The sequence below is a fragment of the Scyliorhinus torazame genome, chromosome 6, assembly GCF_047496885.1.
Source record: "Scyliorhinus torazame isolate Kashiwa2021f chromosome 6, sScyTor2.1, whole genome shotgun sequence".
Classification (NCBI taxonomy): domain Eukaryota; kingdom Metazoa; phylum Chordata; class Chondrichthyes; order Carcharhiniformes; family Scyliorhinidae; genus Scyliorhinus; species Scyliorhinus torazame.
The window spans coordinates 2387343-2412459 of NC_092712.1; the positions used below are offsets into that span (position 1 = coordinate 2387343).

The 25117-nt window shown below is 50.7% G+C and overlaps 1 protein-coding gene across 1 annotated transcript in view; it reads left to right on the forward strand.

Moving 5' to 3' along the window:
* Positions 1-1542: 1542 nt before the first annotated feature.
* The window catches only part of vps28 (VPS28 subunit of ESCRT-I), a 249315-nt gene continuing 225740 nt past the window's right edge, over positions 1543-25117 (forward strand). The window contains exon 1 of the mRNA XM_072507891.1: positions 1543-1615. The gene's annotated coding sequence lies outside the window, so the exon portion shown is untranslated. The remainder of the gene's footprint in view (positions 1616-25117) is intronic.

Below are 25117 nucleotides of genomic sequence, written 5' to 3' on the forward strand. Positions count from 1 at the left end.
TTGCACCTGGGAGGCAACATACCAAACGTGAGTCTCTCTCGCACCAAACGTGAGTCTCTCTCGCTCCCACAAAATCTCCTATCTGTGCCCCTGACTATCGAGTCCCCAATTACTAATGCTCTGCTCCTCTCCCCCCTTCTCTTCTGAGCAACAGGGACAGACTCCGTGCCAGAAGCCTGTACCCCATGGTGGTAAGCCCCCCCCCCCCCCCACAAGTATCCAAAGCGGTATACTTGTTTCTCAGGGGAACGACTGCAGGGGGTCCCTGCACTGACTGCTTTTTCCCAGTCCCTCTTACAGTTACCCACCTATCTCCAATCTTTGGTGTAACTAATTCCCTGAAGCTGGAATATGGAGCAGGGAAATTATTCAAAGAAAAATAGAATGAGTGGATAATCTTCCACAGGCCAATTTAGGAAGGTGGTGCCACAGCGGTATCGTCAGTGGACTAGGAATCCAGAGACCCTGGGTAATACTCCTGCATCCAAATCCCACCACGGCAGATGGTAAAATTTGAGTTCAATAAAAATCTGGAATTAAAAGTCTGATGATGACCATGAAACTATTGTCGATTGTCGCTAAAACCCATCAGGTTCACTAATGTCCCTTAAGGAAGGAAATCTGACGTCCTTCCCTGGTCTGGCCTACATGTGACTCCAGACCCACAGTAATGTGGTTGACACTGGAATGCCCACTGAACAAGGGCAGTTAGGGATCGGCAATAAATGCTGATCTAGCCAGCGACGCCCACAATCCATTCACAAATAAAAAAGAAACGCATCTCACGCACACAAACATTCTCTCCATGTGTGACTCACTTTGTTCAGTTAGTGTCAAATCAAACCAGGGCCCGACATTGCAGAGATTCCACCAACTATCGCGAACACTCAGTCCAACCACTCCAACTTCAGTTTGCAATTAGAACGAAATGCAAAGACATGATTTCCAAGCTTAATTTACTGCTTTCCGAAATGGAAAATTCCTTTGGACTCAGTGGGCAACAAGAGTGCGAAGCAGACAAACATCTGGATCTCATTTACTTTGAGGGGCACATACATCTGTATCCTATCAACCAGTTTATGGGCACAGAACTGAAAACAGTCATAAGGAAAACATTCCACCTACCAGTGAACTAGTCCCACCACACATTCCTTCTCTCTCGCTCTTCCTCTCGCTGTCCATTTCTTTCCTCTCTCTCGTACCTCCTCTTCCTCTCTCAGTCCGCCTCTTTCACTCCCTCCCTCGCCTCCTCTTTCCCTCCCTCACAATCTAAGTCTCTTTATCCTCTTTCCACGGTGACAATTGGAGCTGTTCCTTCTGTTGCAGCACGAGGACACATCTTCCATCAATGGTCTTCAAGTGATTGAGGGTTGGCCACGTTGTACAGGGAATGTTGAAACTGGGATTTCAACACATTCATACCAACAAATGCCAGGCAATGACCATCTCCTACAATAGAGGATCTAACCACCGCCCCTTGGCATTCAATGGCATTCCCATCGCTGAATACCCCACTATCAACATCCTGGGGGTTACCATTGATCAGAAACTGAACTGGACCCAGCCGCATTAATACTGTGGCTACCAGGACAGGTCAAAGGCCAGGAATCCAACGGTGAGTAACTCACCTCCTGAACCCCCCCAAAGCCTGTCTACCATCTACAAGGCACAGGTCAGGAGTGTGTCATGTGAGAGTACCTTTAAGAAATGGGTGTTTATCAGTGATGTCAGAGTGTGGGTGGAGCTGGGCTGTCTGTCAACTTTTTACTTTCTTTTTAGGCTGTTTGCTGCAGGGTGTGTTTTAGTTTTGTTTTCAGTGTTGGAGCGGAAGCCAGACAGAGCAGGTGTACTGTTGATCTCTCTGCCATGAAAAGACTATCTCTTGATCATTTCGTGAATTCAGAATTATAAATGTTCTCAGTAGTGAATGTAAACCTAATGTGCTTCATTTAAAAGGGGTATCTTAAGTCTTCTGGATGTTAAAAGGACAGCTTAAGGATTACTTAGTGTTGTATTCTTTGGGGGTTGTATTTGAATTGATGGTTGCTAAGATGTTTATTGTATGTTGTAAAAAGGTTAACTTGAGTTCATAGAATAAACATTGTTTTGCTTTAAAACTATTTTTCCATTTCTGCTGTACCACACCTGTAGAGTGGGCCGTCTGCTCCCCATACCACATTCTATTAAAAGTTGTGGGTCAGGTGAACTCCATGATACACTTTGGGGTTCTCTAAACCCTGGCCCATAACAAATTGGGAGCTCGTCCGGGATAAAAGTCTATCTATTGGATTGGCTTAGTGAATTTAAAGACAGTGAGGGGTGAGCATATTGTGGTTGCTTTTCAGGTGTGGTATTTTAGTTTAAGTAGGGAGTGTGTTGTGGAAAATGGCTCTTTCGGAGGCTCTGAAGTTTTTGGGGGTGGAGACGGTCACACACAATACCTTATGGACAGAGACTAAAAGCAGACTGCTAGTTTTGGCAAAAACATTGCAGTTAACATTGCCTGACAAAATGTGAAAAGATTAGGTAATTATGGCGGTGGCTAAGCATTTAAAGTTGCCTGAGATACAGTCTGACTCATTGGAAATGGCAAAAATTAATTTGCAAATTAATCAAATGGAACATGAGAAAGAATTAAAGCAGCTTGAATACGAAAGAGATAGAAAGGAAAAAGAAAGAGAAAGGGAGTTACAGATCAGGGAAAAAGATAACGAGAGAGAGTTTGAACTTCAGAAAATGGCCATGAAACATGACAGTCAGTTAAAATTGGCAGGCGTAAAGGGAAACGTACAGTTGGATGATGGTGATGAGGATAGTGAGAAAGAGCGTCATAGTCAAAGGCTTGGTGGGGATCTATTTAAATATGTCCAAGCATTGCCAAGGTTTGACGAGAAGGAAGTAGAAGCCTTTTTCATTTCATTTGAGAAGGTAGTTAAAAAAATGAAATGGCCACAGGACAAGTGGGTATTACTGATTCAAACAAAGCTGATAGGTAGGGCTAGTGAAGTGTTTGCATCACTACTGGAGGAGGTATCTGGGACGTATGAGGAGGTGAAAAAAATCCATCTTCGGTGCATATGAACCTGAAGCCTACAGACAAAGGTTTAGAAATTTAGGGAAAGAATTTGGTCAAACATACATGGAGTTTGAAAGGCTCAAACAGAGTAATTTTGATAGGTGGATAAGGGCTTTGAAAATAGACCAAATGTATAAAGCTCTCAGAGAAATTTACTTTTGGAGGAGTTTAAATGTTCAATTCCTGATGTAGTGAGAACTCATGTGGAAGAGCAGAGGGTTAAAACTGTGAGATTAGGAGCAGAAATGGCAGATGATTATGAATTAGTTCATAAATCAAAGCTTGGTTTCCGACATCAGTTTCAGTCTGTGAGGGGTAGAAACTGGGGACATGAGAAATACTCAAGTGGTCGAGGTAAAGGTGATCTGATGGGAGATAATAAGGGGAGTGTACCGCGGACTAAAAAAGAAATCCAGGAGGGTGGAAGAGACATGAAAAGTTTCAAATGTTTTCACTGTAATCAATTAGGCCATGTAAAGTCACAGTGTTGGGGGTTGAAGAAAAGCACTGGGAAGGCTGATGTGGTAAAACAGGATAAGGCAGTGGGGTTTGTTAAAGTGGAAAAGGAAAGCCCAAGTGAAGTGAAGGAGGTGCAAAAGATTGTACAACCTGATCAAGAGGTGATTGATAAGAAGGTGCCAGATCTCTTTAAAGAATTTACTTGTGTGGGTAAAGTTTACTCATGTGTATCAGGAGGAGCAGGTAAAGAAGTCACAATTTTAAGATATATGGGAGCTAGTCAATCTTTAATGGTAAGAGATGAGGAGTTATGTAGTTTGGGAAGAATGTTGCCAGAAAAGGTGGTAATATGTGGAATTCAGGGTAAGAGGAGTAGCGTTCCATTGTATAAGGTAAGGTTGGAAAGTCCAGTGAAGAGTGGTGAAGTGGTAGTAGGAGTAATAGAGAAACTATTTTGTTCAGGAATACAGTTTATCTTGGGCAATGATATAGCTGGATCACAGGTGGGAGTGATGCCTACTGTGATTGATAAGCCAGTGGAAAATCAGACAACTGAAGTGTTGAAGGACGAATATCCTGGGATTTTTCCGGATTGTGTAGTAACAAGGTCGCAAAGTCACATGTTCAACAAGAGGAGAAATCAAAGAGTGAAGATGAAGTTGAAGTACAATTATCAGAAACGATTTTTGATCAGATGGTTGAAAAAGAACAAGAACAGGTGGAGGATGAGGCGGATATTTTTAGTTCAGGAAAATTGGCAGAGTTACAACAGAAAGATGTAGAAATAAAACGGATGTATCAGAAAGCATACACGGAAGAGGAATCTGCGTGTATACCAGAGTGTTATTACCGTAAAAGTGATGTCTTGATGAGAAAATGGAGACCTGTACATATGCAGGCGGATGAAAAGTGGGCAGAAGTTCATCAAGTAGTATTGCCGATAGGGTATAGAAAGGAGGTGTTGCGAGTTGCACATGAGGTACCAGTGGGAGGTCATTTGGGAATAAGGAAAACTCAAGCTAAAATACAAAAACATTTTTATTGGCCTGGACTACATAAAGATGTAGTTAAATTTTGTCAATCATGTCACACATGTCAAGTGATAGGGAAACCTCAAGCAGTGTTAAAACCAGCGCCCTTAATACCCATTCCAGCATTTGAGGAACCTTTTACGAGGGTCATAATTGATTGTGTGCGACCGCTTCCTAAAACTAAAAGTGTGAATCAATATCTTTTGACGATAATGGATGTGTCTACTGGGTTTCCAGAGGCCATTCCAGTACGTAATATTACAGCTAAAAAGATTGTGGAGGAGTTACTTAATTTTTTTACTATAGATTACCCACAGAAATACAATCGGATCAAGGATCAAATTTTACCTCACGGTTATTCAAAGAAGTTATGGATAGCTTAGGAATAAAACAATTTAAATCAACTGTGTACCATCCAGAATCGCAGGGAGCGTTAGAAAGATGGCATCAACATTAAAGACAATGTTGTCTTATTGTCAAGATTACCCAGAAGATTGGGATAAAGGCATTCCATTCGTACTGTTTGCAGTTAGGGATGCACCTAATGAGTCAATCAAATTCAGTCCTTTTGAACTAATTTTTGGTCATGAGGTAAGAGGACCACTTAAATTGATTAAGGATAAATTTGTGGGTGAGAAATCGGAACATACATTATTGGATTACGTGTCAAATTATAGGGAACGATTAAATGGAGCAGGTGAATTGGCTAGACAACATTTAAAAGTTGCATAAAATGTGATGAATTGGGTAGCGGACAAGAAATCCAAAGTTCATAGTATTTGCCAATGGAGATAAAGTTTTAGTGTTGTTACCAGTGGTAGGTGAACCTTTAAAAGCTAGGTTTTGTGGACCTTATCAGATTGAAAGGAAATTAAGTGAGGTGAATTATGTCGCAAAAACACCAGATAGAAGGAAGACTCACCGAGTGTGTCATGTGAATCTGCTTAAAAGGTACTTTGAGAGGGAAGGAGAGGAAAAGGAGGAGGTTTTAATGATTCTAACTCAAAGTGACGAACCAAATCCAGATGACTGTGAATTTGACATACCTCAAATTAAATTGGAAAATGAAGATGTTCTTAAAAATTGGGATAAATTGTTGAGTTACCTTCCAGAGAAAAACGGACTGACCTGAAGGAGTTATTGATATCACATGGGCAAGTTTGTGGAGATAAATTGGGAAGTACTAAAATGGCTATACATGATGTAGATGTGGGAAATGCTGTTCCAGTCAAACAACATCCATATCGACTTAACCCTTTAAAATTGGCACAGGTTAACAAAGAGATTGAGAGTATGCTTAAAAATGGCATAATTGAAGTGGGTTGCAGCCAATGGAGCTCCCCCATATTGATGGTACCTAAACCAGACAGTACCCAACGGTTGTGTGTGGACTATAGAAAGGTTAATGCAGTTACAACAACGGACTCTTATCCTATCCCACGTTTGGAGGATTGCATTGAGAAAGTGGGACAATCAGATTTTATTTCCAAACTGGATTTACTGAAAGGTTACTGGCAGGTACCTTTGTCCGAAAAGGCGAAGGAGATTTCAGCTTTTATGACTCCAGATGGTATATTGTTATGGGTGAGGTGTTTTCAGAACTCCAAAATGTATCATGGAGTTCAACCAACCTCCCCCTTTGATGGATGTTTGCTTTTCCTAGCACACGGCTTGTTCCCCAGGGGTGGGATTACAATTATGGACACGTGAGTTTTAACACAATGTTTATTCCATGAACTCAAATGAACCTATTAAATAAACATTGGATCTCTTAACTCCCCTTACTTCAAAGATAACCCCGAACATAATACAACACTAAATAATCCCTCAAAATGTTCCTTCAAACATCCAAAAGGCTTCAAACTTCAAAACAGTAACACACCAGGTCACAGAATATATATATTTTCTGTTTTATGGCAGAGATATATTAGCTTGGTTGACTTCAGATCCAGCACCTTGCCTTTCTTCCTGCAGCTCTCTGGAAACACACAGACACACCCAAGCTGCTTTTTCAAACTGGCTTTCTCCCTTCAAGCAGCTCACAGCAAACCAGAACTTCTCAAGCTGCTGTCTCAAACTGGCTTTCTCCTTTTAATCAGCTCACAGCAAAACAGCCAGGCACTTTTAAACTGCTCTCAGCAAAACCAGCCAGGCACTTTCCAGCTGCTCTCAGCAAAACTGAAACCAAAAGCAGAAGTGAGCTCAGCTCCCCCTCCCCCTGTGACATCACTTCAGCAATATGATCAACTCCATTCCTTAAAGGTACATTGCTTCAACATCCATTTCTTAAAGGTACTCTCACATGACAAAAAACCAATTCAAAGTGATGCCATTTGGCATGAGAAACGCCCCAGCCACATTTCAACGGTTAACTAACAAAGTCCTTTCAGGATTACCCAATTGTGTGGTATACATCGACGATCTGGTAATTTTCAGCCAGACATGGACAGAACATTTAAAACATCTGATGGAGTTATTCGATCGACTTCAGGAGGCGAGTTTGGTGATAAACCTAGCCAAAAGTGAATTTGGAAAAGCCCAGGTCACTTTCCTTGGCCATACAATCGGACAGGGTCGATTGGTCCCACGGGATGTGAAGACAACAGCTATTGGGGAGTTTCCAATAGCCTCAAGACAAAGGGAAATAATGCGATTTCTTGGTATGAGTGGATTTGATCGAACCTTTGTGAAAAGTTTTTGTAGCGTGATTGCTCCACTGATGGACTTGCTGAAGAAACGTCAAAAATTTCGATGGACAGCGGACTTTCAACAGGCATTTTACGGCCTGAAAGCTGTGGTAACCAATGCTCCTGTGTTGGAGAATTACAAGGGACTCTGTGATCAGATTGAACTAAAGTATCTGACTTTAAAGAGAAATGCCGAGGCGGAGAGAAATGGACGGATTGTGCAGAGACCTTCTTGTTCAAAGAGACTGTCAATCGAGAAGGGTTTCAGTTGCACGAAGAAGAAAAAAAAAAGGACTCTTTTATAATACCTGTTTACGTGCGTTGTTTTTTTTTAAACGAAAAAGTATATTTACTGTGTGCATTTCTTAAAGGATAGTGAAAAGGTGAAAAATGAAACCATCTTGGGGGGAGGTGTTATGTGGGAGTACCTTTAAGAAATGGGTGTTTATCAGTGATGTCAGAGTGTGGGTGGAGCTGGGCTGTCTGTCAGCTTTTTACTTTCGTTTTAGGCAGTTTGCTGCAGGGTGTGTTTTAGTTTTGTTTTCAGTGTTGGAGCTGAAGCCAGACAGAGCAGGTGTACTGTTGATCTCTCTGCCATGAAAAGACTATCTCTTGATCATTTCGTGAATTCAGAATTATAAATGTTCTCAGTCGTGAATGTAAACCTAATGTGCTTCTGTTAAAAGGGGTTTCTTCAGTCTTCTGGATGTAAAAAAGGACAGCTTAAGGATTACTTAGTGTTGTATTCTTTGGGGGTTGTATGTGAATTAATGGTTGCTAAGATGTTCACTGTATGTTGTAAAAAGGTTAACTTGAGTTCATAGAATAAACATTGTTTTTGCTTTAAAACTATTTTTCCATTTCTGCTGTACCACACCTGTAGAGTGGGCCGTGTGCTCCCCATACCACAATCTAGTAAAAGTTGTGGGTCAGGTGAACTCCATGATACACTTTGGGGTTCTCTAAACCCTGGCCCATAACAAGTGTGATGGAATACTCTCCACTTGCCTGGATGAGCGCAGCTCCAACAACACCCAAGAAGCTCAACACCATCCAGGACAAAGCAGCCGCTTGACTGCTCCCCCTTTCCACAAACACTCAAACCCTCCACCACCGACGCACAGTGGCAGCCGTGTGTACCATCTACAAGATGCACTGCAGTAACTCACCAAGGTTCCTACAGCAGCACCTTCCAAACCCACGACCACTCCCATCTAGAAGGACAAGAGCAGCAGATACCTGGGAACCCCACCACCTGGAGGTTCCCCTCCAAGTCACTCACCACCCTGACTGGGAAATACATGTGTTCGTTCATGGTCTCTGGGGCAACATCCTGGAACTCCCTCCCTCACAGCACAATAGGTGTACCTACACCTCAAGGTTCAAGAAGGCAGCTCACCACCACATTCTGACGGGCAACTAGCAACGGGCAATAAATGCTGGTCTAACCAGCGACGCCCACATCCCATAAATGAGTGATTCAGAACTCGCATCAGTTACCGGGTTGTGGTTATTTATTTTGCAGTAAACCAGGAGATGCGGAATGAGAGAAGTGCGGGAGTTTCAGTTTGAGGGAGGGACGTGGGGAGGTGTCAGTTTGAGGGAGGGATGTGGGGAGTTTCAGTTTGAGGGAGGGACGTGGGGAGGTGTCAGTTTGAGGGAGGGATGTGGGGAGGTGTCAGTTTGAGGGAGGGACGTGGGGGGTCAGTTTGAGGGAGGGACGTGGGGTGCTGTCAGTTTGAGGGAGGGACGTGGGGAGGTGTCAGTTTGAGGGAGGGATGTGGGGAGGTGTCAGTTTGAGGGAGGGACGTGGGGAGGTGTCAGTTTGAGGGAGGGACGTGGGGAGGTGTCAGTTTGAGGGAGGGATGTGGGGAGGTGTCAGTTTGAGGGAGGGACGTGGGGAGGGTGCTGTCAGTTTGAGGGAGGGATGTGGGGAGGTGTCAGTTTGAGGGAGGGACGTGGGGAGGTGTCAGTTTGAGGGAGGGACGTGGGGAGGTGTCAGTTTGAGGGAGGGACGTGGGGAGGTGTCAGTTTGAGGAAGGGACGTGGGGGTTCTGTCAGTTTGAGGGAGAGACGTGGGGAGGTGTCAGTTTGAGGGAGAGACGTGGGGAGGTGTCAGTCTGAGGGAGGGATGTGGGGAGGTGTCAGTTTGAGGGAGGGACGTGGGGAGGGTGCTGTCAGTTTGAGGGAGGGATGTGGGGAGGTGTCAGTTTGAGGGAGGGACGTGGGGTGCTGTCAGTTTGAGGGAGGGATGTGGGGAGGTGTCAGTTTGAGGGAGGGACGTGGGGAGGTGTCAGTTTGAGGGAGGGACGTGGGGAGGTGTCAGTTTGAGGGAGGGACGTGGGGAGGTGTCAGTTTGAGGGAGGGACGTGGGGAGGTGTCAGTTTGAGGGAGGGATGTGGGGAGGTGTCAGTTTGAGGGAGGGACGTGGGGAGGTGTCAGTTTGAGGGAGGGACGTGGGGAGGTGTCAGTTTGAGGGAGGGACGTGGGGAGGTGTCAGTTTGAGGGAGGGATGTGGGGAGGTGTCAGTCTGAGGGAGGGACGTGGGGAGGTGTCAGTTTGAGGGAGGGATGTGGGGAGGTGTCAGTTTGAGGGAGGGACGTGGGGAGGTGTCAGTCTGAGGGAGGGACGTGGGGAGGTGTCAGTTTGAGGGAGGGACGTGGGGTGCTGTCAGTTTGAGGGAGGGACGTGGGGAGGTGTCAGTTTGAGGGAGGGACGTGGGGGTTCTGTCAGTTTGAGGGAGGGATGTGGGGAGGTGTCAGTTTGAGGGAGGGACGTGGGGAGGTGTCAGTTTGAGGGAGGGACGTGGGGAGGTGTCAGTCTGAGGGAGGGACGTGGGGAGGTGTCAGTTTGAGGGAGGGACGTGGGGAGGTGTCAGTTTGAGGGAGGGACGTGGGGAGGTGTCAGTTTGAGGGAGGGACGTGGGGAGGTGTCAGTTTGAGGGAGGGATGTGGGGAGGTGTCAGTTTGAGGGAGGGACGTGGGGAGGTGTCAGTTTGAGGGAGGGACGTGGGGAGGTGTCAGTTTGAGGGAGGGACGTGGGGAGGTGTCAGTTTGAGGGAGGGACGTGGGGAGGTGTCAGTTTGAGGGAGGGACGTGGGGGTTCTGTCAGTTTGAGGGAGGGACGTGGGGTGCTGTCAGTTTGAGGGAGGGACGTGGGGAGGTGTCAGTTTGAGGGAGGGACGTGGGGAGGTGTCAGTTTGAGGGAGGGACGTGGGGAGGTGTCAGTTTGAGGGAGGGACGTGGGGAGGGTGCTGTCAGTTTGAGGGAGGGACGTGGGGAGGTGTCAGTTTGAGGGAGGGATGTGGGGAGGTGTCAGTTTGAGGGAGGGATGTGGGGAGGTGTCAGTTTGAGGGAGGGTTGTGGGGAGGTGTCAGTTTGAGGGAGGGACGTGGGGAGGTGTCAGTTTGAGGGAGGGACGTGGGGAGGTGTCAGTTTGATGGAGGGACGTGGGGGTTCTGTCAGTTTGAGGGAGGGATGTAGCGAGGTGTCAGTTTGAGGGAGGGACGTGGGGTGCTGTCAGTTTGAGGGAGGGACGTGGGGAGGGTGCTGTCAGTTTGAGGGAGGGATGTGGGGAGGTGTCAGTTTGAGGGAGGGACGTGGGGAGGTGTCAGTTTGAGGGAGGGACGTGGGGAGGTGTCAGTTTGAGGGAGGGATGTGGGGAGGGTGCTGTCAGTTTGAGGGAGGGATGTGGGGAGGTGTCAGTTTGAGGGAGGGACGTGGGGAGGTGTCAGTTTGAGGGAGGGACGTGGGGAGTTGTCAGTTTGAGGGAGGGACGTGGGGAGGTGTCAGTTTGAGGGAGGGACGTGGGGGTTCTGTCAGTTTGAGGGAGGGATGTAGGGAGGTGTCAGTTTGAGGGAGGGACGTGGGGTGCTGTCAGTTTGAGGGAGGGACGTGGGGAGGGTGCTGTCAGTTTGAGGGAGGGATGTGGGGAGGTGTCAGTTTGAGGGAGGGACGTGGGGAGGTGTCAGTTTGAGGGAGGGACGTGGGGAGGTGTCAGTTTGAGGGAGGGATGTGGGGAGGGTGCTGTCAGTTTGAGGGAGGGATGTGGGGAGGTGTCAGTTTGAGGGAGGGACGTGGGGAGGTGTCAGTTTGAGGGAGGGACGTGGGGAGGGTGCTGTCAGTTTGAGGGAGGGATGTGGGGAGGTGTCAGTTTGAGGGAGGGACGTGGGGTGCTGTCAGTTTGAGGGAGGGATGTGGGGAGGTGTCAGTTTGAGGGAGGGACGTGGGGAGGTGTCAGTTTGAGGGAGGGACGTGGGGAGGTGTCAGTTTGAGGGAGGGACGTGGGGAGGTGTCAGTTTGAGGGAGGGACGTGGGGAGGTGTCAGTTTGAGGGAGGGACGTGGGGAGGTGTCAGTTTGAGGGAGGGACGTGGGGAGGTGTTAGTTTGAGGGAGGGACGTGGTGGGGTCAGTTTGAGGGAGGGACGTGGGGGGTCAGTTTGAGGGAGGGACGTGGGGAGGTGTCAGTTTGAGGGAGGGACGTGGGGGGTCAGTTTGAGGGAGGGACGTGGGGAGATGTCAGTTTGAATGTTGTGGAGTGTGTTCCAGTCGGGATACGGGATTTGAGTTGAGTGTATGGATTGATTTAGAGTCCTGTATCAGTGGGAATGCAATCGGTGGTGGTGGTCTCAGAGGGGTGTGATCGGTGGTGGTCTCAGAGGGGTGTGATCGGTGGTGGTCTCAGGGGGGGTGATCGGTGGTGGTCTCAGGGGGGTGTGTTCGGCGGTGGTCTCAGAGGGGTGTGATCAGTGGTGGTCTCAGAGGGGTGTGATCGGTGGTGGTCTCAGAGAGGTGTGATCAGCGGTGGTCTCAGAGGGGTGTGATCGGTGGTGGTCTCAGAGAGGTGTGTTCCCGGTGGACAGTAGGTTACATGTGGGCAAGCACAGGAATGCACCCAACTTGTGTTGGTCTCAATGTCCCAGAAATAATCCTGATGGTTTCCTGGTGGGAATTTCCATGCCCTCCGTGGCCTCCTCTTCTGCAGCTGTCCAGGAAGCCCGTCATTGGTCAGTGGGCTGTACAGGACCTGCTGCTGTCAATGGGGTCTCCTGCTGTTTGCACCTTCTGTTGACGGGGTGGTAGAAACTCCCACCCAGTCTCTCTCTCGCCATGTCAACACTATCAAGTTGTTCTCTCCACGGCAATGGCCTTGGCCAGTCAGAGTTGACTTGCTGACCAGCACTATTGGCTGCAGTGAAATGAGAGAATCTTTCAGCTTGTTGGAAATAAGAGACAAAGTTTGAGCGAGCAATCAGCACCATTTCCTCCTGTCGGATAAATGCTCGTATCTTTCAGCATTTGATATTCTTTGTCCTGATTTTTGAGAGATGAAAAACTACAGCAACACTTGTCTTCTCAGCAATATTCAAGGTCGGTACGACCGAGTAACCGTTTATTATCAGGTCATCAGACACTTACCGACACGTTCAGGCTTCTCAGAACAAGCTCCAGCAGGGTGGAAATCTCACTCCGACGACTGCCAGCCAATCGGGGGGAGCAGAGAAGGCAGCAAAGGATGGAGAGTCCCACACCTGCCCCGCCCAGCCCCAGCACTGGCGTGGCGACATCGCTGGATGCTGGGTCCCGCCCTCTCCATTGGTCAAATACAAGGTCCAAAATGAGTCACTTTGATGTCTACTTCAGGGGCTCAAATGGGGACTGATCCTCGGAGCAGAAACGCTGCTCTCACGAGCCTTTATGAGCAGGAGCGAGGGAGGCAGTGGGATCCCCCTCTGCACCCTCACACTCCCAGCGACAAACTCGCGTCTTGGGAGGGGCACTCAGATCTGGGGAGAAAAGGGGGGGGGGGGAGAAAGGGTGTGAGGGAGGGAGGAGGGAGTGGGTGAGGGGCAAAAGGAACATAGGAAATAGAAGCAGGAGGCCATTCAGCCCCTCGAGCCTGGTTCACTATTCAATCTGATCATGGCTGATCTGTTTGTGTTGAGTTCCACATTCCCAACTATGCTCCTTGCTCAACCAGAGTCTATCTCCCTCGGCCTGATAAATACCCAGTGATCCCGGCTCCAGCTCCTCCTGAGGCTGAGCATTCCAAGGTGTCTCAATCCTCTGAGAGAAAGAGATTCTCCTCAACTCTGTCCGAAAACGGCGATCCCCAATTTGAAACCAGTGCTCACTAGTTCTAGATTTACCCACAAGAGGAAACATCCTTTCCACATCCACCTTGTCAAAACCATTGAGGATCTTACAAACTGCATTTAACTCACCCCTCACTCAGGGCGGCACGGTGGCGCAGTGGTTAGCACTGCTGCCTCACAGCACCGCGGTCCCAGGTTCGATCTCGGCTCTGGGTCGCTGTTTGCACATTCTCCCTGTGTCTGTGTGGGTTTCGCTCCCACAACCCAAAGATGTGCAGGGTAGGTGGATTGACCACGCTAAATTGCCCCTTAATTGGAAAAAATGAATTGGGTACTCTAAATTTTTTTTGTAAACTTACCCCTCATGTGGTGATGGGCATCAATGTAAATACACGTAGGCTAGCTAGACACTAGAGGGAGCACCAAAAACATCACACACACTCACTCAGCCAATAGATCAGTTAGATAGGGGATGACCAATGGACATTCACGATGCACACGGAGGTGACACGACCACAGGGGGGCATTACACCAACCCATATATAAAGGACACCACACACATGATCTGCCTCTTTCCAGTGGAGGCAGTCAGTGAGTAAGAACAGACACAGGGTTGATTCAATATTACACCCACCACGTGGATTGCAGCAACTGGTTAGTCAGTCTGGGTAGCTATAGTAGGATTAGCAGTAGTGTCGAACCCGAGTAATAGAAGTGTAAATAGTTTAATAAACGTGTTGAAGTTATCTCCACGTCTGAACCTTCCTTTGTCAAATGCACCACAAGGAAGCCACTTATGTTACACCGAGAGCATAACAAATCCCCTCACTCTTCTAAACTCCAGTGGAAACAGTCCAGTCTGTCCAACCATTCCTCATCAGACAAGCTGCTCATTCCAGGTATCAATCCACTGACCCTCCTCTGAGCCGCCCCCAATACATTCACATCCATCCTTATATAAGACCAAAACTGTACAGCGTATTTGAGATGTGGACTCACCCACACCCTGTATAACTGAATCATAACTTACTTTCATGGCCAATTCCTCTCGTAATAATTTATAGCATTCCATTAGCCTTCTGGACGATATGCTGCACATGCAGACTAAACTCTGCAGATGTTCTATTTAAAAAATACTCAATGCTTTTTTATTATTTCTGCCACAATGGACAACTCCACATTGTCCCACACGATACTCCATTTGCCAAACATTTGCTAACTTACTCAACCCATCTTCATCTGCAACCCCCTGTTGTCCTCTTCAAAACATTCTTTCCAACCTATCAGTGTGTGATCTGTACATTTCACTCCCATGTCTTCATTCCTCTCATTGAACTGACTGATATGAATTGTAAAAAGTTGAGGCCCCAACAGACCCCCCCTCCGCTCCCCAACACAGACCCTCCCTCCGCTCCCCAACACAGACCCTCCCTCCGCTCCCCAACACAGACCCTCCCTCCGCTCCCCAACACAGACCCTCCCTCCGCTCCCCAACACAGACCCTCTCCCCACTCCCCAACACAGATCCTCCGTCCGCTCCCCAACACAGACCCTCCCTCCACTCCCCAACACAGACCCTCCCTCCGCTCCCCAACACAGACACTCCCTCCACTCCCCAACACAGACCCTCCCTCCGCTCCCCAACACAGACCCTCTCCCCACTCCCCAACACAGATCCTCCGTCCGCTCCCCAACACAGACCCTCCCTCCACTCCCCAACACAGACCCTCCCTCCGCTCCCCAACACAGACCCTCCCTCCGCTCCCCAACACAGATCCTCCGTCCGCTCCCCAACACAGGCCCTCCCTCCACTCCCCAACACAGACCCTCCCTCCGCTCCCCAACACAGACCCTCCCTCCGCTCCCCAACACAGACCCTCCCTCCGCTCCCCAACAGACCCTCCGTCCGCTCCCCAACAGACCCTCCCTCCACTCCCCAACACAGACCCTCCCCCCAACACAGACCCTCCCTCCACTCACCAACACAGACGCTCCCTCCGCTCCCCAACAGAGACCCTCCCCCAACACAGGCCAGCCCTCCAGTCCCCAACACAGACCCCCCTCCACTCCCCGACAGACCCTCCCTCCGCTCCCAACACAGACCCTCCATCCGCTCCCCAACACAGACCCTCCCGCCGCTCCCCAACACAGACCCTCCCGCCGCTCCCCAACACAGACCCTCCCTCCACTCCCCAACACAGACCCTCCCTCCACTCCCCAACACAGACTCTCCGTCTGCTCCCCAACACAGACCCTCCCTCCGCTCCCCAACACAGACCCTCCCTCCACTGCCCAACACAGACCCTCCCTCCACTCCCCAACACAGACCTTCCCTCCGCTCCCCACCACAGACCTTCCCTCCGCTCCCCAACAGACCCTCCGTCCGCTGCCCAACACAGACCCTCCCTCCGCTCCCCAACACAGACCCTCCCTCCGCTCCCCAACACAGACCTTCCCTCCGCTCCCCAACAGACCCTCCGTCCGCTGCCCAACACAGACCTTCCCTCCGCTCCCCAACACAGACCCTCCCTCCGCTCCCCAACAGACCCTCCGTCCGCTGCCCAACACAGACCCTCCCTCCGCTCCCCAACACAGACCCTCCCTCCGCTCCCCAACACAGACCCTCCGTCCGCTCCCCAACACAGACCCTTCGTCCGCTCCCCAACACAGACACTCCCTCCACTCCCCAACATAGTCCCTCCCTCCGCTCCCCAACACAGACCCTCCCTCCGCTCCCAACACAGACCCTCCATCCGCTCCCCAACACAGACCCTCCCGCCGCTCCCCAACACAGACCCTCCCGCCGCTCCCCAACACAGACCCTCCCTCCACTCCCCAACACAGACCCTCCCTCCACTCCCCAACACAGACTCTCCGTCTGCTCCCCAACACAGACCCTCCCTCCGCTCCCCAACACAGACCCTCCCTCCACTGCCCAACACAGACCCTCCCTCCACTCCCCAACACAGACCTTCCCTCCGCTCCCCACCACAGACCTTCCCTCCGCTCCCCAACAGACCCTCCGTCCGCTGCCCAACACAGACCCTCCCTCCGCTCCCCAACACAGACCCTCCCTCCGCTCCCCAACACAGACCTTCCCTCCGCTCCCCAACAGACCCTCCGTCCGCTGCCCAACACAGACCTTCCCTCCGCTCCCCAACACAGACCCTCCCTCCGCTCCCCAACAGACCCTCCGTCCGCTGCCCAACACAGACCCTCCCTCCGCTCCCCAACACAGACCCTCCCTCCGCTCCCCAACACAGACCCTCCGTCCGCTCCCCAACACAGACCCTCCGTCCGCTCCCCAACACAGACACTCCCTCCACTCCCCAACATAGTCCCTCCCTCCGCTCCCCAACACAGACCCTTCCTCCACTCGCCACATTCTGCCAAGCAGAGAAAGACCTCGTTGTGCATTCTCTTTGTCTCATAGACATAGACATAGAATTTACAGTGCAGAAGGAGGCCGGTTGGCCCATCGAGTCTGCACCGGCCGTTGGAAAGAGCACCCCACTTAAGCCCACACCTCCACCTTATTCCCGTAACCCCAACCAACCTCTTTTGGACACTACGGGCAATTGATCATGGCCAATCCACCAAACCTGCACATCTTTAGACTCTGGGACAAAACCGGAGCCTGCTTGAAATCCAATTCCAGCACGTCTACAGACTCCCCTTTGTCCAAAACTCAAGTTACTCAGAGTCATACTGCAGAGTAAAGACCTTTCAGCCCTTCGCCTCGGCGTCGGTCAAAAACAACCACCTAACTATTCTAACCCCGTTTCCCAGCACTTGGCCCATAGCCGTGTCTGCCCTGGGATGGCAAGTGCCCATCGAAATACTTCTGAAATGTTCTGCGGGTCTCTGCCTCCACCCCCCTTTCAGGCAGCGAGTTCCAGACTCCCCCCACTCTCTGGGTGAAAAGGTTTTCCTCACATCCCCTCCAACCCTCCTGCCCCTCACCTTAAATCTCTGCCCCCGGTCATTGATCCCTTCACCAAGGGGAAAAGTTTCTTCCTGTCCACTCTATCTATGCCCCTCGTAATTTTATACATCTCAATCCTGTCCCCCCTCAGTCTCTGCTCCAAGGAAAACAATCCAAGTCTATCCAATCTCTCGACATAACTAACACTCTCCAGCCCAGGCAACATCCTGGTAAATCTCCTCTGCACCCTTTCCAGTGCTATCACATCCAGAAGACCAGAAGACATAGGAGCAGAATTAGGCCACTCGGCCCATCGAGTCTGCTCCACCATTTGATCCTGGCTGATATGTTTCTCATCCCCATTCTCCTGCCTTCTCCCCATAACCCCTAACCCCTTATTAATCAAGAACACCAGGTTTGTGCTGGAGGTGCTGTTACCCAAAGGGCTACAGACCAAGAGCTGGAAGGTGGAATTAGACAGAATAGTTTTTTTCTTAGAACAGAGGAACTAGGAGCAGCAGCAGTCAATTCAGCCCCTCAACCTCACTCCACCGTTCAATATGATCATTGCTGATCCCATCCTGGCCTCAACTCCACCTCCTGCCCGGTCTCCATAACCCTTCAACCCATTACCAATTAAAAATCTGTCTAACTCCTCCTTAAATTTACTCAGTGTCCCAGCATGCACTGCACTCTGGGGTAGCGACTTCCACAGGTTCACAACCCTTTGGCAGAAGTAGTTTCTCCTTAAATCTGTTTTAAATTTGCTACCTCTTATCCTGAGATTATGACCTCTGGTTTTAGATTGTCCCACACGAGGAAGCATCAGCTCCACGTCTACTTTCTCCAGACCTTTTAGCGTCTTGTATACCTCGATTAGATCTCCCCTCATTCTTACACTCGAGAGTCTCGGCCTAAACTGTTCAATCTGGCGAATGTGGCGACTAGGGGCTTTTCACACTAACTTCATTTGAAGCCTACTTGTGACAATAAGCGATTTTCATTTAATTTTTCATCTCTCCTCATACGACAAACCCCTCATCTCTGGAATCAATTTCGTGAACCTCCTCTGAACTGCCTTCAATGCCACTACATCTTTCCTCAGAGAAGGGGACCAAAACTGTGCACAATACTCCAGGTGCAGTCTTACCAATGCCTTGTGCAGTTGCAGCAACACTTCCTTATCTTTATAGAACATAAAACATTACAGCGCAGTACAGGCCCTTCGGCCCTCGATGTTGCGCCGACCTGTGAAACCACTCTAAAGCCCATCTACACTATTCCCTTATCGTCCATATGTCTATCCAATGACCATTTGAATGCCCTTAGTGTTGACGAGTCCTCTATTCCTATATACTCAATTCCTTTAGCTATAAATGCCAACATTCCATTTGCTTTCCTTATTATTTGCTGTACCTGCAATGCTTGTTTTCTGTGACTCATGCACAAGGACACCCAGATCCCTCTGCATCGGAGCTCCACGAAATCTCTCCCCATTTAGATAATAAGTTGCCTTTCCATTTTTATGACCTAAATGGATGACTCCCATGACTTATACATGTTAAACTCCATCTGTCACATTTTGTCCCACTCTCCTAATCTATCTATATCCATTTGTAAGGTTCGTATTTTCTCATTGCAACTTACTGTTCCACCTACTTTTGTGACGCCTGCAAATTTGGCTCTAGAACCTCTATCCCTGTATCCAAGGGATTGTAAATATAGATTGTAAATAGCTGGGGCCCAAGGACTGAACCCTGTGGCACCCCACTAGTTACATCTTGCCATCCAGAAAAAGACCCACCCCGACTGTCTGTCTCCTGTCCGTCAGTCAGTCTTCTAGCCAAGCTAATAAATTACCCCTAATTTTCACAGTAGCTTCATTGCAGTGTTAATGTAAGCCTACTTGTGACAATAATAAAGATTATCCCATGTGATCTAACCTTGTGTATTAACCTTCTGTGCTGCACCTTATCAGACGCCTACAGTCCAGATATACAACATCTACCGGATCCCCATTATCCACTTTGCTTGTTACATCTTCGAAGAACTCTACCAAATTAGTCAAACACAATTTCCCCTTCCTAAACCATGCTGACTCTGATTTTGACTTTCCAAATGTACTGATATTACTTCCTTAATAATGGATTCTAACAATTTTCCAACAACAGATGTTAAACTAACTGGTCTGTAATTTAGCACATTCTGCCTCCCTCCCTTTTTGAATAAGGGCGTTACATTAGCATTTTTCCAATCTACAAGAACTTTTCACGTGTCCAGGGAATTTTGGAATATTATAACCAATGGTTCCATTTCCTTAACACTCGAGGATGTTGGCCATCAGCCCAGGTGACTTGTCTGCCCTCAATCCCAATAGTTTGGGTTTTTATCTTTTTATAAATTTAGAGTACCCAATTATTTTTTTCCAATTAAGGGGCAATTTAGCGTGGCAAATCCACCCAACCCGCACATCCCTGGATCACGGGGGCGAGACCCACAGACCCAGGGAGAATGTGCAAACTCCACACGAACAGCGACCCCGGGATCCAACCCGGATCCTCAGCACCGTGAGGCAGCAGTGCTAACCACTGTGCTACCATGCCGCCCCTAATCCCAATAGTTTGTTGAGTACCGTTTCCATATTGATGCTGATTGTTCCAAGTTCCTCCCTTTCTATTACCTCTGAATTGCCCATTCCAACAGGAATGGGACTCGTGTCCTCCACCGTGAAAACTGAGGCCAAATATTGATTTAGCATCTTTGCCATTTCTGTGTTCCCCGCTATTAAATCTCCGGTTTCATCTTCCAATGGAGCAACATTGACTTTAGCGACTCTCTTCCTTTTCATGTACTTTATCAAAGCTTTTTCGATCCTTTTTGATATTTTGCGCTAGCTTTCTTTTGTAATTTACCTTAACTCTTTTTATTACTTTTTTAGTAGCCTTTTGTTTATTTTTGAAAGTTTCCCAATCTTCCAGCCTGCCACTGGCCCATCTGTATCCTCCTGTAGTCGAAGGCTATCGTCCTCACTATTTACCACCCCACCATTTTCGTATCATCCGCAAACTTACTGATCAACCCTCCTACATTCTTATCAAAATCATTTAGATAAACCACAAACAGCAAGGCCCCAACACTGATCCGCGCGGGACCCCACTGGACACAGGCTTCCAGTCAGAAAAACACCCCTCGACCATCACCCTCTGCTTCCTGCCACCCAGCCAATTCTGGATCCAATTTGACAAATACTCCTTCAAAGAACTCCAGTGTAGTTGGCACGGCTCCATCGGTTTTTGCAGTGATTATAATTACACCGCTCTATTCCACTGCTTGATGTACAGCTGTTACAGGAATGTTTTTTGCAACAACTTTCATGAAGACAGAAGCAAACTTTGTTCAATTCATCTGCTATTTCCCTACATCAACGTTTAACTCTCTGCTGTCATACAGGCAGGGACCGACACTCACGTCAATCTACTCTTTCCCTTCTTAAATATCCGCAGAAACTCTTGCTACACATTTTTACATTTCCTGCTAGGCTCCTCTCATACTCTAATGGGAGATAGGGGGAGGGATAGATGGGAGGGGAGAGGGAAGGAGGGGGTGCGGAGGAACAAAGATGAGGGACAGAAGGGATAAGGTGTGAGGATGAGGGGGCAAGGAGTGAGGGAAGAGTGAGGGAGTGAGGGAAGGAGTGAGGAAAGAGTGAGGGAGTGAGTGAAGAGTGAGGGAGTGAGGAAAGAGTGAGGGAAGGAGTGAGGAAAGAGTGAGGGAAGAGTGAGGGAGTGAGTGAAGGAGTGAGGAAAGAGTGAGGGAGTGAGTGAAGAGTGAGGGAGTGAGGAAAGAGTGAGGGAAGGAGTGAGGAAAGAGTGAGGGAAGAGTGAGGGAGTGAGTGAAGAGTGAGGGAGTGAGGAAAGAGTGAGGGAGTGAGGAAAGAGTAAGGGAGTGACGGAAGGAGTGAGGGAAGGGTGAGGAGAGATGGATGAGGGTGAGGGAAGAGTGAGACTGAGGGAAGAATGAGGGACTCAGGGGAAACCAAGGGCGGGAAAGCCGTTGCCGGTTGAGGGCGGGGCCGGCTCGCGGGGCAGTTTGGGAGTACGGGCTGCGGCTCCGCTCCGGCCGCGGGGGTCGCTGTATCGGGAGGGGGAAGGTGCCATTCCGCTCCGGACCGCGTGGGTCGCTGTATCGGGAGGGGGAGAGGTGCCGTTCCGCTCCGGACCGCGGGGGTCGCTGACGCGGGAGGGGGAGAGATGCCATTCCACTCCGGACCGCGTGGGTCGCTGACGCGGGAGGGGGAGAGATGCCATTCCGCTCTGAACCGCGTGGGTCGCTGTATCGGGAGGGGGAGAGGTGCCGTTCCGCTCCGGACCGCGTGGGTCGCTGTATCGGGAGGGGGAGAGGTGCCGTTCCACTCCGGACCGCGTGGGTCGCTGTATCGGGAGGGGGAGAGGTGCCGTTCCGCTCCAGACCGCGGGGGCCGCTGACGCGGGAGGGGGAGAGGTGCCATTCCGCACCAGGCCGTGGGGGTCGCTGTACCGGGAGGGGAGAAGAAGGAGCGGCGCCGGGACCGGGTGAGTGTGGCCGGGGGTCAGGGTGAGCGGGGCGGCGGGGTTTGTGTCCCGGTGTCCGAGCGCGACTCCTTCAGGGGAGTGTTTCACCCCAGACCCGCGGACTGAGGCCCACAGACGGTCAGTACTGAGGGAGTGCCGCACTGTCAGAGGGTCAGTACTGAGGGAGTGCCGCACTGTCAGAGGGTCAGTACTGAGGGAGTGCCGCACTGTCAGAGGGTCAGTACTGAGGGAGTGCCGCACTGTCAGAGGGTCAGTACTGAGGGAGCGCCGCACTGTCAGAGGGTCAGTACTGAGGGAGTGCCGCACTGTCAGAGGGTCAGTACTGAGGGAGTGCTGCACTGTCAGAGGGTCAGTACTGAGGGGGTGCTGCACTATCAGAGTGTCAGTACTGAGGCAGTGCCGCACTGTCAGAGGGTCAGTACTGAGGGAGTGCTGCACTGTCAGAGGGTCAGTACTGAGGGAGTGCCGCTCTGTCAGAGGGTCAGTACTGAGGCAGTGCCGCACTGTCAGAGGGTCACTATTGAGGGAGTGCAGCACTGTCAGAGGGTCAGTACTGAGGCAGTGCCGCACTGTCAGAGGGTCAGTACTGAGGGAGTGCCGCACTGTCAGAGGGTCAGTACTGAGGGAGTGCTGCACTGTCAGAGGGTCAGTACTGAGGGAATGCTGCACTGTCAGAGGGTCAGTACTGAGGGAGTACCGCACTGTCAGAAGGTCAGTACTGAGGGAGTGCCGCACTGTCACAGGGTCAGTATTGAGGGAGTGCTGCACTGTCAGAGGGTCAGTACTGAGGCAGTGCCGCACTGTCAGAGGGTCAGTACTGAGGGAGTGCCGCACTGTCAGAGGGTCAGTACTGAGGGAGTGCCGCACTGTCAGAGGGTCAGTACTGAGGGAGTGCTGCACTGTCAGAGGGTCAGTACTGAGGGAATGCTGCACTGTCAGAGGGTCAGTACTGAGGGAGTACCGCACTGTCAGAGGGTCAGTACTGAGGGAGTGCCGCACTGTCAGAGGGTCAGTACTGAGGGAGTGCCGCACTGTCAGAGGGTCAGTACTGAGGGAGTGCCGCACTGTCAGAGGGTCAGTACTGAGGGAGTTCGACATTGTCAGAGGGTCAGTACTGAGGGAGTGCCGCACTGTCAGAGGGTCAGTACTGAGGGAGTGCCGCACTGTCAGTGGGTCAGTACTGAGTGAGTGCCGCACTGTCAGAGGGTCAGTACTGAGGGAGCGCCGCACTGTCAGAGGGTCAGTACTGAGGGAGTGCCGCACTGTCAGAGGGTCAGTGCTGAGGGAGTGCCGCACTGTCAGAGGGTCAGTACTGAGGGAGTGCCGCACTGTCAGAGGGTCAGTACTGAAGGAGTGCCGCACTATCAGAGGGTCAGTACTGAGGGAGTGCCGCACTGTCAGAGGGTCAGTACTGAGGGAGTGCCGCACTATCAGAGGGTCAGTACTGAGGGAGCGCTGCACTGACAGAGGGTCAGTATTGAGGGAGTGCTGCACTGTCAGAGGGTCACTATTGAGGGAGTGCTGCACTGTCAGAGGGTCAGTATTGAGGGAGTGCTGCACTGTCAGAGGGTCAGTACTGAGGGAGTGCCGCACTGTCACAGGGTCAGTACTGAGGGAGTGCTGCACTGTCAGAGGGTCAGTACTGAGGGAGTGCCGCACTGTCAGAGGGTCAGTACTGAGGGAGCGCTGCACTGACAGAGGGTCAGTACTGAGGGAGTGCCGCACTGTCAGAGGGTCAGTACTGAGGGAGTGCCGCACTGTCAGAGGGTCAGTACTGAGGGAGTGCCGCACTGTCAGAGGGTCAGTACTGAGGGAACGCTGCACTGTCACAGGGTCAGTACTGAGGGAGTGCCGCACTGTCAGAGGGTCAGTATTGAGGGAGTGCCGCACTGTCAGAGGGTCAGTATTGAGGGAGTGCTGCACTGTCAGAGGGTCAGTACTGAGGGAGTGCCGCACTATCAGAGGGTCAGTACTGAGGGAGTGCCGCACTGTCACAGGGTCAGTACTGAGGGAGTGCCGCACTGTCAGAGGGTCAGTACTGAGGGAGTGCCGCACTGTCAGAGGGTCAGTATTGAGGGAGTGCTGCACTGTCAGAGGGTCAGTACTGAGGGAATGCTGCACTGTCAGAGGGTCAGTACTGAGGGAGTGCTGCACTGTCACAGGGTCAGTACTGAGGGAGTGCCGCACTGTCAGAGGGTCAGTATTGAGGGAGTGCTGCACTGTCAGAGGGTCAGTACTGAGGGAGTTCGACATTGTCAGAGGGTCAGTACTGAGGGAGTGCCGCACTGTCAGAGGGTCAGTACTGAGGGAGTGCCGCACTGTCAGAGGGTCAGTACTGAGGGAGTGCCGCACTGTCAGAGGGTCAGTACTGAGGGAGTTCGACATTGTCAGAGGGTCAGTACTGAGGGAGTGCCGCACTGTCAGAGGGTCAGTACTGAGGGAGTTCGACATTGTCAGAGGGTCAGTACTGAGGGAGTGCCGCACTGTCAGAGGGTCAGTACTGAGGGAACGCTGCACTGTCAGAGGGTCAGTACTGAGGGAATGCTGCACTGTCAGAGGGTCAGTACTGAGGGAGTGCTGCACTGTCACAGGGTCAGTACTGAGGGAGTGCCGCACTGTCAGAGGGTCAGTATTGAGGGAGTGCTGCACTGTCAGAGGGTCAGTACTGAGGGAGTTCGACATTGTCAGAGGGTCAGTACTGAGGGAGTGCCGCACTGTCAGAGGGTCAGTACTGAGGGAGTGCCGCACTGTCAGAGGGTCAGTACTGAGGGAATGCTGCACTGTCAGAGGGTCAGTACTGAGGGAGTTCGACATTGTCAGAGGGTCAGTACTGAGGGAGTGCCGCACTGTCAGAGGGTCAGTACTGAGGGAGTGCCGCACTGTCAGAGGCTCAGTACTGAGGGAGTGCTGCACTGTCAGAGGGTCAGTACTGAGGGAGTGCTGCACTGTCAGAGGGTCAGTACTGAGGGAGTGCTGCACTGTCAGAGGGTCAGTACTGAGGGAGTGCTGCACTGTCAGAGGGTCAGTACTGAGGGAGTGCTGCACTGTCAGAGGGTCAGTTCTGAGGGAGTGCCGCACTGTCAGAGGGTCAGTACTGAGGGAATGCTGCACTGTCAGAGGGTCAGTACTGAGGGAGTTCGACATTGTCAGAGGGTCAGTACTGAGGGAGTGCCGCACTGTCAGAGGGTCAGTACTGAGGGAGTGCCGCACTGTCAGAGGGTCAGTACTGAGGGAGTGCTGCACTGTCAGAGGGTCAGTACTGAGGGAGTGCCGC